General features: G+C 39.5%; 1 protein-coding gene across 1 annotated transcript in view; it reads right to left on the bottom strand.

The window, feature by feature from the left end:
* The window catches only part of DSCAM (DS cell adhesion molecule), a 696,179-nt gene that overhangs the window by 259,234 nt on the left and 424,129 nt on the right, over positions 1 to 12,816 (bottom strand). The gene's annotated exons all lie outside the window — the stretch shown is intronic.

A 12,816-nucleotide genomic window follows, 5' to 3' on the forward strand; every position in this document is an offset into this window, starting at 1 on the left:
AATGAGTTTAGTAAAGTCTCAGGACACATCAATAAACAAAAATTAAAATCAATTTTATTTCTATATACTAGTAAAAGCAATTAGGAATTGTTATTTAGAAGATAATAAAAACTAGATAAAAAAATTTTAAAAATCACTAAGAGAATCAGGCAATATGAATTTTGGAATTTTGGTGTGAGGTTGGATGGCCTGCTGCTCCTGGCCCCTTTCACATGAATGGCATGGGGTTGGAATGTTGGGAGTCCATGGGATTTGTGACTTTGTCATCCTGTCAGCAATTGGGCAGTAGCTATGGGATTAAAGGGAAAGTAAAGTCTGTTCGATTACTACAAGGCCTAGGTTTCTACAAAGCAGTAGCATTCAGACACAAGGTGATGGAAAGCCTGCATTGGAAGGGGACGCCAGAATGAGTTCCTCCAATGTAGGCACAAGTAGGTAAATGCTGAGCATTCTTGGATTCTCATTTCATTATTCAACTACTAAGCACCCATTAAGTGGCAGATAATGGCTAAGTTGCTAGTTACAAAAGATTGTGAGTTCTCTGCCTACCCTTCTCTCCAATGCCTTCTGAGAGCCCTCAACTTAGGAAAGCAAGGTTCTCTGCTGTGAGCTGCTCTAGGAGGAGAGCAGTGGGGAAAGAACTGAGGGCCGCCTTCAACCAACAGTTGAAGGCAGCTTGGGAGCACATCTCCCCCCAGAGCCTGGAGGTAACACCCCATTCAAAGCCTGTGAAACCCTAATCCAGAAGAAATGGCCATGCCTAGATTCCTGACCCAAGACATGGCGAGATGAGCCAGGACCATTTGTTGCACAACAACCAATAAATATGCTGTGGAATTTGACAACCTAAGATGCATAACCTTTCAGAGTCTCAGTTTCCTCACCTGTAAAATGGAGATAAGCAGGAAAGCTGCTTCATATGTAATCTCTGATGCTCTTCAACCATATATGGTATGGTACCTGGGAAGCACACAGCAGTGCTCTTGTTGTCTGTTCTTAATTTCTGATTACACTTATGTAATCATTTGTGTGATTATTTGAGTCTGTCTTTCTCTAGGGGGAGTGCTGTGATGAATCCCTCCACTTGTCAATCAATTGATAGGCAGCTGGGAAGATTCAGTGGTAGGCAATCTCTAGAGTTCATCTCTGAATTAGAATTCTGAACCAAAGAGGATGCATATTCAAGGTGAAAGTATATTGCTAAATTGCCAACTAGTAGATGTACCTATTTTATTTCCTTCAGTCATGGGTGTGGTTAATTTTCTCACATATGAAGACTATTGTATTTTATACTACAATACAATAGTTAACTCATTTGTACTTACATGCTTTTGTTTGTTTTGTTAATAGGTACATTTGAACATCTTTTCATGATTTTATTGGCCATTTGAACTTGATTTTGGTGAAGAGCCCATTCATATTCTTTGCCCATATTTTCTTCAGGGATCCTTATCTATTTTTTCAATATCCAAAGCACGTTGAGTCATGAGAAAGTATTTCTCTTTTCCTGTTTTATAAACTTTTTTTTGGTTGTTGTATTTTAATCAGGAATGGATGCTAAATATCATCAGCTACTTTTTCATTGCCTATTGAGAAACAATCATTTCCTTTTCCTACAGATGTAGTTGTATCTTTTTAGGATTTAATTTTATAAAAATGAAAGTAGTCATTTCTACCTATGGCTAATTAGATTTTTTAGGATAAATTACAATATTGAGACTTAAAAATCAAGGAAATTCATTTAATTTTTATTTATGTGCTTAGATTTGGTCTACATTTTGAAAATACATAAAAGCTATTGATGACTTTCTCAAAGTTGACTATCAACTGTGCGGCAGATCTAGTAAGGCTGTCAAATTCTACACAACCTGAAAACTCAGTCAAATTTAGAATTAAAAAAAACATATTAAGAAAAGAGCAAATTAGAAAATCACAAAAGACTATGGGATTTACAAATTACTTAAAACAGCATTAAAAATTACCTGAAAATCTAATGATATGCTAGTGGAGTTAGAGAAAGTTACCAATTGCCCTGTAAGATCAAAAACACATGTTTTTCTCAAAGAATTATTCCAAGATAAATACTCATAGTAGTTAAAACAATTATATTGAAGAATTAAAGCATAAATTTTAGCTGCATTGCTAAGCTGCTTCAAATAAATATTTGAAAAGGATTATTTTTTAATTTCTATCTGGGCTGAGATAAAATCTCTTGATTACTAAAAGGTTTCAATGAAGACAGAAAACAAAGTGTCTAACCTGCAAAATTAACCTAAGATGAAGAGTTACACCATATATAGATTCATTCCCATTTGTTAAATGGAAAAATTTTCAGCCCACTGTCAACCAATTCATCAACCAATTCTAAAGGTTAGCATTTGTTCAATTTGTGGGAAGTAGACTTTGCTGTGGTTTGATAGAATTATGGGTCATCTACTTTAGATTCATGATTATTTAAAAGAGAAAACCAAGTGCATTCAATATGCAAAATCCTGTTATCTTGTTAGGACAAGGCAAACACTTTGGTTAATTAGCAAGAAGATACAATATAGCAACCAGCAGTCATGAATTTAAAAACTGTCAATTTTCTATGGGTAGTTGGAGTCAAGTATGGACAATTGTAATCCTCCATTAGATGAAGAGAAAATATTTAAGCATTATATAAGGCACATACTGAATTACTGGCTAATACTGTCTGACCTTTCTTATTTATTGAAAAGATAGGCCTAGCAGTGCTCTCAAGGACTGGGGCAGTGAGAGTAGTGCCAAGAGAACAGTTGAGCATCACCGAATGAGCCCATTGTGAAGACAGCAGCAAAAATGGTAATTGTTTCATATTTTTTTCCACTCGTAAGTTTTTTCTGCTTCATAGAAAGAACACTGTGGCTGTGAGTCAGAAGAGGTGAATTCCAATCTGTTTGTGTCTCTGGGTTGTATTCAAAGGGTAAGCCTGCACGTTATTGTTTCTCTTCACCAAGGGATCAAAAACACAATCCATTCATTCTTATGGAAAAGGTGGTTTTACTGAAGATAGAGTTTTGCTTACTTGCTCAGAGAGAGGGCTTTTCTTCTTTGGGAATAGCTGGTGGGTTTCAGGGAATGAGCTGGTACAAAAGCAGAGGTGGAGATGGGGAAGAGGGTAGCAAGTAAAAGTAGCACCAGAAGTTGTACTTAGTTAAGATGTGACAGCTGGAAATGGAAGGTTTGAACAACGAATGGCTTTGCCCAATTCATTGGGAGGTCTGGGTGTCCTGTGACAGAGAAGAACCTAGAAGAGACATAGCTCTGAGACACTGGTCCAGTTCCAGGCTGGAGACCCATTCTCAAGCATCCCCAAAAGAAGTTTTCATAACTGTAAAATAAGTGCAGGTGATATTTTGTTTATATGTTTGAGTAAGATATTCTAAGTTGCTATTTAGCATCAATACTTACTTTCTAAACTCCTCCCTAAATTGTAGGAAACTACATTTCCCAGACTCTGTTGTCATCAGGGTTGTCATGGTCATGTGTCAACTTGGCCAGTTGGCACTGGTCAGGCAAGCACTGACCTGTTGCTAGAGGACATTTTGTGGACTTAAATCATGAACACGCTGGCTGTATCCACAGCTGATTGAATTTGCAATCAGCTTCGGGGAGTGTCTTCTGCAATGAATGATGCTTAATCTTATTGGTGGAAGGCATTTAAGAAGGACTCAGAAGAGACAATTGCTCTTCCTGCTTCAGCCGGCCAGCCTCTCCTGAGAGTTTGTTGAGGACCTTCATTGGAGCTGCCAGCTTGTGACCTGCCCTACAGATCTTGGATTTTTACATCCCCATGGTTGCCCAGCCAGCCTTTCCTGAGAATACATTGAGGACCTTCATTGGAACTGTCAGTTTGTGGCCTGCTCTACAGACTTTGGACTCTACATCCCCATGGTTACATGAGACACTTTTATAAATTTTATATTTACAGATATCTCCTGCTAATTCTGTTTCTCTAGAGTAGCCTAGCTAATACAGGGTTCTGGCTTATATTTTACCCATAAGAGGCATCTGAATAAGGCACAAGAAAGAAGAAGCCATTATTGTCCTTCAGAAGCAACAAGCAGATGCATGGGCAGTTGCCAAACATCAGTATTTTAGCCTCTTCTGGGAGGCCTTCTCCAGATTACTGCTTTAATGCTGTAGGTAGCTGATACCACTGTTTACAGTAACTCTGTACTGCTCCTATATTTCTGATGTTTCCAAAAGGCAGCTGAATTTTCCCTATCATTGCAAAGGTTTCATATGCATCAAATTTCCTGCATTAAATTGCTTCTTGATAAAGCACTATACCCACATGGAGACAGCATTCAAGATATTTCCTTTGTAAATCTGTATACAATTATGTTCTCTATGCAATTCAGTTATCTTCCTTTAATTCCTTCTATATTGAAGTATTCTATCCATGGAAAATATCTAAACTTGGGTGGACTAGATCAGTGCCTTTTCAGGGGCTGTTACAGATTTGAAAGTCTACTTAGTCTAGAATGTCAGTGATATGACTGTAATTATGCACCTAATATGCAAGAATTCCTTTTTACTGGCAAGATAAAACACTGACCCTTTCCCACGTATAATAAATTGAACCACGAACTGACCATGATTCAGTGATTGCCAAGTGGTCATATAAGGTCGGAAGTACTTTAAATGGCTCAATTAGGTGAATGCGACCAAGGTTTAGTCTTGGGACTGTGGGAGTGTGAGAAACCACTGCATCTGTGTTCATTATACAAAGTTTCCAACCAGCACTTACCTTCACAAGAGTTGCCTAAATACTGGCCCTTAGCACGGCTGCCTCTACCCACAAGAAGACTGCTAGAAAGTTCCAGTTGAAAGGGATAGGGAGAGGGAGGAGGAACAAGCAGAGAAAACGAATAGAAGGTTGAGAAAATTCGGACCTGGAGTCTCCTGCCCTGCTGGCCCTACAAAGCCTTGTGGTAGAAAGAATAAAATAATACAGCAAACACCCCCCTCTCCATTCTTTTCATAATTCCCCTCCTAGAACTCATTATTACTTAGCTAGGTCCATCGTCTGTACTTGTATTGTAAGTAGAGATTCACATTCAACTTTGTATTTGGGTTTGTTTTGACAAATTTTGCTTTTTTCTCCTTCATAGGTTCTTTGGGCTCTCTTCATGTATCATCCAGGATTTACATCTATATAATTGGTTGGGGCAGAGTGAGCTCCAGGGGAACAAGGAAGATGGGACAATAGCTAGAACCTCTTCATATGGACCAGCCTGATGGAGAGGATGGAGCATGTGTTGCTAAGTAGACTTAAGGGGACCATTGCTCTTTGAGTAAAGAGATAGCATGGGAAAGGTATAAACCACGGGGGTGGGGGGGACAGAGAAGTTTGGAGCATTCTAACCCATGCAGAGAGCAGGACCAATGGTGAGTCCAGAAACAGCCATAAATTAGAACAGATGGAGAGGCAGGTAGGAAGTTGGGATGGTGGGTAAGCAACAGACTCAAAGGTCCAGGTTTGTGGTTAGAAATTTGATTCTGGTGAACTTCACTAAGAAGAGTAAGGCAGGACTAGGATTAGAATCCCAATGTGATGACAAGGCAAGATACAGGGAAATATGCAGAGATCCCCTTTCCAGAAGAACACTTCTGAGCAAAGCCTGTGGGCCCGGCCTGTAGAGCAAAAGTGGGAAAGGCCACAAAGGGAAAGAAATGAGGACGATGCCCTGGACACTGTGCTGGGGAAGGCTCACCTCAAGATGGGGGTCAGAGTGAGATCTGCAAGGTGTGGGGAGCAAAATTAAGGGACCAGAACTTGGGAAGGAACTTTGGAGGGTTAGAGAATGAAGTACCATCCCTATTCCCCAGTGAGCAACTTTAATATTAAACTTCCATTTTTCTAGAGGGGAAATGAAAGAAAATTTCATTTGAGAGAGTATTTCTCTTTCAATCATTTGCCCCTTTCCAGACTTCTCTTTTGAATGGAAAGCAGGTGATCTGCAGGATGGTCCATCTCTTGATTTCTGAGGAAGGGGTAGTCTTTGATATCACTGATCTTTATCAAAAAGATCAGGAACTGGTTTTGGTTAAAAACAACATGTCCTAGAATTAGCCTGCTCAAGAGTCTTGGGCTTACCTCCTTCCATATATTCCTCCTATTCACAGACCTGGGCCTTGGGGGACTATGTGGGCTTCAGGAGTATCAATCTGATCCTAGGAGGGATGTGTGCAGGATCATGGTGAGGTATTCCAGGTCAAGGCCTGAAGTTGGACCACCTAGAGGGTCACCTGAGCACCCTGACTTAGGCATATTGAGCACAGCCCTTTGTTTTCCAGTCTAGAAGTGAGCAGATGGAAGCATCCAAATTTCCGTTGGTAGGTGTCAGGTTTTATTTTTGTGGGTTTCCCAACAAAAGAATCAAGTTCCTTTTGGCTCCTACAGGATCTATGATAAGAGGGAAGGATTTCTGCAGGTGGGTTACACCAAACAGAAGAGGATAATCCCATGATCCTGGCAATGAGGGAAAGCCAAGCCTTCTGGTAGATTTCACTTTGTGGGAGCAGAAACAACAGTATGAGGTCACTACGCAGAAGCACAACTGCTTCCACATCAAAGAATAGAAAATTCTCTGACGCTTTCAGGGAAAACTGGGCCTGGGGAAAGTGCTATTTTGTGTGAGTACATTGCAACTAGGAGAAGAAAGGACACTGGAAAGTGGGCAGAGAATAAGCAGGGAAAGGAGGAATGCATCCCAATCAGAGCCCCCCAGAGAAAATGGAAGAAAAGAGGAACTCTCCCATGTTAAGGCCAATCCTTCCCTTGCTAGGAAAAGGCAGGGACCTGGATGGCTGCAGAGGTTCAGAAAAACTGTCAATAGATACAATACCTCTCCATCCACAAAACTGAAGAGGATCAAAGAAAACTGTAAGCCATAGCCATATAAATACTGATTACCAAGGACCTAGGGAAGGAAAGCCATAAAACCATTAATGGGCATTAAAAAGACTCCAATAAATGGAGAGAACCATCTGTGGTACTGGCTGGGAAGGCTCAATATCCCAAAGATATGAATGTTCCTCACAATAGCTTTTAAAGTTATTAAAATTCCCCAAAATCCCACAAGAATTTTTTGAAATAAGTTATCTGGAAGAAAAAAACAAAAGAAATCTAAGCAAGAAAACTGCAGAAGTTCTGAAAAAGAAAAATAATGAGAGAGATATTGTTGTACCAGATATTAAAATCTATTAGGAAGATATAAACCTCTAAAAAGTATGGTACAGACGCCAGAACGGACTGATGAGTTTAACAGGGGAGAGAACAAAAAACCAAGGTCCAGATCATAGACATTTTTTTTTCATAGATTATAAAATGTTTCAAGCCAATAGGAAGAGTTTAGGCTCTTCAGTAAATGTTTTAGGACAACTGGTATACCATTTTAACTGATGATCATGACACTAGCTAATATGCATTGAGTAATTACTTTGTGCCAAAAACCATGTTAGATGCTTTATGTGGTTCATCTTACTAAATCACCACATTGTATCTGAGCTGGGTGGCTTAAAACAACACAAATTTATTCTCTCACAGTTCTAGAGGCTGGGAGTCCCAAATCAAGGTGTCAACAGGGCTGTGCTCTTCTGAAGGCTCTAAAGGAGGACCGTTCCTTGCCTCTTCTAGCTTCTGGTGATGGCCGGTAATCCTTGGTGTTTCTTGGCTTTTAGCTGCATCTCTCCAGCCTCTGACTTCTCTGATGTCACATGGCTTTCTTCCCTGGGTGTCCCTTCTCTTCTTATAAAAACACCAGTCATATTGGATTTGGGCCTGCCCTAATTCAGTACGACCTCTTCTTTATCTCATTACATCTGCAAAGACCTTCTTTCTAGGGGATAGGACTCCAGTGTATCTTTCAGGGGCACATATCTCAACCCATACCACTGGAATATTCCTGGCAGAGAGGGGCCCTGTTCCTGGCTTTAGTATTAGCTGTTTTCTGGGCTTGTAGTTCTCTGCAGATACACACATTACTCGTTCTCCCAACTCATCAAGTCTTTGATAAGATGTCACCTTCTCCTGGGGCCTTTGCTGATAGGGGCTTTGCTTGTCTCCCAGACAGGCCCTAATTCTTGCCTTTGGACATTGCCTTGACCAAAGCTTCTCTGGAAGGTTGGGGATTCAGAGGTAGCTTGGTCTGTAGGTGGCCAGATAGAGCAAAGGGAAGTCCAGAGCAGACCAGGGGCCATTGCCTGTCCACTTTCTCAGATCAGCAGTTCCTCCTTGCCCCTCAATAGCTGATAAGTGGATGGCATGGCCTCCAGAGAACAACTGCACTTCCTTCCCTCTTGGAATGGAAGAATGGTGCTCAGCTTTGGACACCTTGGAGCATAGGGTATTCAGCTCTGAAATTTTTAATGTCTCTTTTAGACAAAGGTTCTCAATTGCTCATATAAAAGAAAAAACATAGGAGACAGAATTGAATGTCTTAGTCTTCATATATACAGAGTCAAGGTCCAAAATAACATTATTTTTCAGCAAAGATTGTTTCATTTCTGAACTAGCCACCTGTAAATCACTGCAATGTACTTGGGAATTTTGCAGCCCCACTATTAAATTGTTGCATCTCTCTGACCAATAGTCTGAGCCTATTTTATTTATATCTTTTTTTTGTCACATATAAAGGAGCTTTGCTTATGCTGTTGGTGATTGTTTTATGGAAACATTCCATAAACATGGTTAAGTTTTTCTTAAGAAACTTCTTTATTATTTGTACAATTAAAATAATAATATATAATTTCCCAGTTTGGATTGAAAAATATTTAAAACAAACATAACACACAGTATTATTATTTTGGTTACACAGAATCAGGAACATTGTAAACTGTGAGTGACTGTGCAAATGACTAAAATCCTGGAAAACGGTGAATCTGTCCTGGAAGCTATAAACATTGCTTACTTTTTGAACCAACGATTCCACTTACAGAAATTTATACCTGGGAATAAACGGACACATACACAATATGACAGAAGTCATTAAAATATTTAAGTAGTCAAAAATCGGGAAAAAGTCCAAAACCAAAATTGCCCACTCTCACCTTCTTGCCTACAAAAGTAACAAGGGGGTGCAAGGGTAGTTCAGTGGTAGAATTCTCACCTGTCAGGTGGGAGACTGGGGTTTGATTCCCGGCCCATGTACTTCCCAAACAAACAAATAAGCAAACAAGCAAACAAACAAATGAAAAACCAAACAAATGAAAATTCAACAAATAGTGCTGCAATATGGGGATACTCACACGGGAAAAGAATGAAAAGCAACCCCGACCATAAAGCATACACACACAAAAAAAGTAACACAAGTTGTTTTCATGATGCCTATGTGCTTGGCTGCATTACAGTTTGCAGCCCCCCCTTAAACCCTTCAAGCTAAGTGTGACCCAGCCAGTGAGCCAGTGAGAGGTCACAGAATTGATTCACTGCACACTAATGGAAAGGTTCCAACAACATGGGCCTTGCTGTTGCATGGACGGAAGGAAGTAGCATTGATTAAAGGAGAGTACCCTCAGCAATGGCGGTGGGCCTCATTCGATAAATTGGATGTCTTAGAAGCAAGAGTTGAGGGTTTAAGGAATCAAAAGGAATTCTGCCCCAAGGCTACACCCTCCACTCCTCCCTGGCTTCCCCTGCAGACTTGTGCTAAAGATTCCTGGAACTTTCTGTCTCCAACCTGCCATATGAAATGTGAACTTGCTAGCCCCCATAGCTGTGTGGGACAAATCCTTATAATAAATAATTTTACATATTTATGTGAATGTATGCATATATAATCATATACAACATACAAAGACAAGTATGCTTATGTACATATATGTGTATATATATGTATTTGTGTGTTTATCTGTATATACAGTCACACACATACATGCACACATGCATACATCCTGTTGGTTCGGTTTCTCTAGGAGACTCTGACTAATTCAAGTGTTTAAAGGCAGCGACTCCGGTAGGAAAAGCAACCACTTCCCTTCCCTCTTCACCTTCCCTGGAAATGTGGAAGTGGCAGCTGGACCTCAGTGTCCAGCCATGTTGTGAGGATGGAAGAGGTTTGATGAGAGTGGCAGGATAGAAAGACACAAACATTGGGTCCGTGATGACTTAGGGGCAACCAATAGACTTGTCCTCAACCACCTACTTCCAGACTCCTCTTAGAGAATTTCTTTTGCTGAACCAAATCCTAAGTGAGACAACAGATAACTAAATGTGATTATGAACATATTAATACAAATTCCACATAGGCATTACAAAACTCATATTGAACATGCATATTTGTTGATGTGGAGAGAAATTCATAGCATATTGCTAGGTGAAGAACTAATATAAACCACAGAAAATCATATGCCCAGCCATTTTTAAAATTGTATTTATATGTATGGGTGTATATGTGCATGGGAACAGGTCTGAAAGATTAGGCAAAAGATGTTTCTAGTAGTTATCTTTGAGTGGTTATTCTTGAGTGATGTCATTTGGGAGGAGTTTAACTTTTTTAAATTTGTTTTTTTCAACTTCTGTTTATTTAATGATTGCATATTAGGTAAGGAATTTAAAGATTAAAAATATAGTATAAATTAACTTACAAAATCAGTGGTAGGAAGTACTAGAGTATCTTCAACACACACGAGAGATAAAAGATTGGTATTCCATGTAAAACACTCATACAAATAAATAAGAAACAGAAATAAATGTACAAATCACATGAATTCCCAACCAGCTGATGAGAGCAGTTACACTGCTAATGGGCATGAGAGTGACCTAACATTTTCCAAAGGACTGCTGGCAAGTACAGAACAAGAGGCTTAAACATGGCTGCACTATTTCACTTCTAGGAATTTCCCTCTGGAAAGTAATTTCACATAAGCACAATAAATTAACATACAAGCATGCCCATTCCTGCTGTGTTCCTAGTGATGAAAAACTGGAAACAAACTAAGGGAAGAGAGGGTGCATCCACAAAAGGGCAAGCTTGGATATAATGTTCAAGAAAGTAGGAGTCATGGAAAATGTTCATACTATCATCTATGCGTACGTAGAAGGTTCTCTAGAGAAAATATTATGAGATTTATTAAAGGAATTGGCTCACATGATTGTGGGGACTTGCAGGCCACAAGTTGGGACTCCAGTGAAAGTTTAAAATGAATTCTCCAGGAGAAGCTGGCTGGCTGAAGTAGGGGAGGGAATTCTCCTTTCTGACTGCTGAAATCATCAGTTCTCCCTTGTAGGCCCTTGACTGAATGGATGAGACACCTCTCAGTGCTGAAGGCAATCTCCTAGGTTGATTGTGGACATAATCAGCCATAGGGGCAATCAACTAAGTCATGATTTAAATCCACAAAGTAGCTTCACAGTAGCAATCAGACCACAGCTGGCTTGACCAGACAACTGAACATGGTAACTTGGCCAAGTTGACACATCAATTAAATTAAAAATTGTGCAGTTTTCTGTTTGTTTTCATGTAATGCAACATGGATCTTTGAATACAGAAAAAGTCTCAGGAGCTGATAATTTGAATTAAAGACTTAATTATTTTTGTATGCTGTATGGTGGGGATCACATTGCATCCTTTTTCCACATGACTATCCTGTTACTTCTGTGCCATTTGTTGATTTTTTTTTTGCTGGTGAAGTGCATGGGCTGGGAATCAAACCCAGGTCTCCTGCATAGCAGGCAAGAATTTTTGAATTACTCTTGCACCCACCTAAAGACTTTATTTTCAAACAAACTCCTCTGCATGTGGGCAGTGCATGTAATGTGCTACAGGGGGGTAACAGCATGGATTTTAAAATTTAATTATTTATTCTCCAATGAAATGTAATTTAGTGCCCCTTCTCTATTCCCTTCTTCATCAAAGATGTGCTGTGGCAAATGCGTCATTTGTTTATCTTCAATTGCTTTGCTTTCATAATAAGAATATGCAGCATGTCATTTTAAGAAGAAATATCCAGAATATAAATCATGATTAAATAAACAAACAGCTATGCACATAACAATTAGACTATTATGGTAAGTCTAAAATTGCTGAAAGAAAAGATCACCATTTATTTAGCTGTTTACTACTCCGACATATATTTGGGCCTCAATTATTTGCCAAAGAAGTTACTAAATTAAGATGTGTGATTGAGAAAACAAAGAACTTCCAGTATCTAGAAAGGTTTTACTACTAGTATTTCCACACTGCACACTGCTATGTAAGTAATGCTCACATTGTTACCCTAAAATTGGGAAATGCTGCTCTGTGTTTGAAAGGGAGGTATGAATGGGAAAATTCTGAAAGCAGGGCATGGCGGACAATTGTATGGGACATTGGATGTGTTTACCTGTTTTTTAAAGGAACGTGCCAATGAGATAACATGTAATTTGTATAGTCTAAGGTAACCAGGTAATAAAACAATCACCAAGTTTAGTTTTACTCTTCTAAAACAACTGAATCTCATATGTGAAATACTGGGGAAATAAATTTCAAACAACACGTAAGTGTAGACAGTTACATGTGTATCTCCATGCCACCGAGTTTACAGGAGTTCCAAGCAGACCATGATATCCAATACCGGTGGGCAACAGGGCACTCTCCCAGGTGCTGAAATAAATTATACGAATAACTTGCTTTGTCTTTGTGGTCTTTCGATGGTCATGGTATGGGACAATGGACACTGTCATGAACTGAATAAGAGCACGTGAGTGTACTAGAAGAGGTATGCGTGGGAGACGGACAGACATGGTGCGAGTCGCAAGAACACTGTGGAAGAGCTACAAGTGCTCACCTGAGCCTTTCAAACATGATG

This window comes from Tamandua tetradactyla, chromosome 10 (assembly GCF_023851605.1).
Source record: "Tamandua tetradactyla isolate mTamTet1 chromosome 10, mTamTet1.pri, whole genome shotgun sequence".
Classification (NCBI taxonomy): Eukaryota; Metazoa; Chordata; class Mammalia; order Pilosa; family Myrmecophagidae; genus Tamandua; species Tamandua tetradactyla.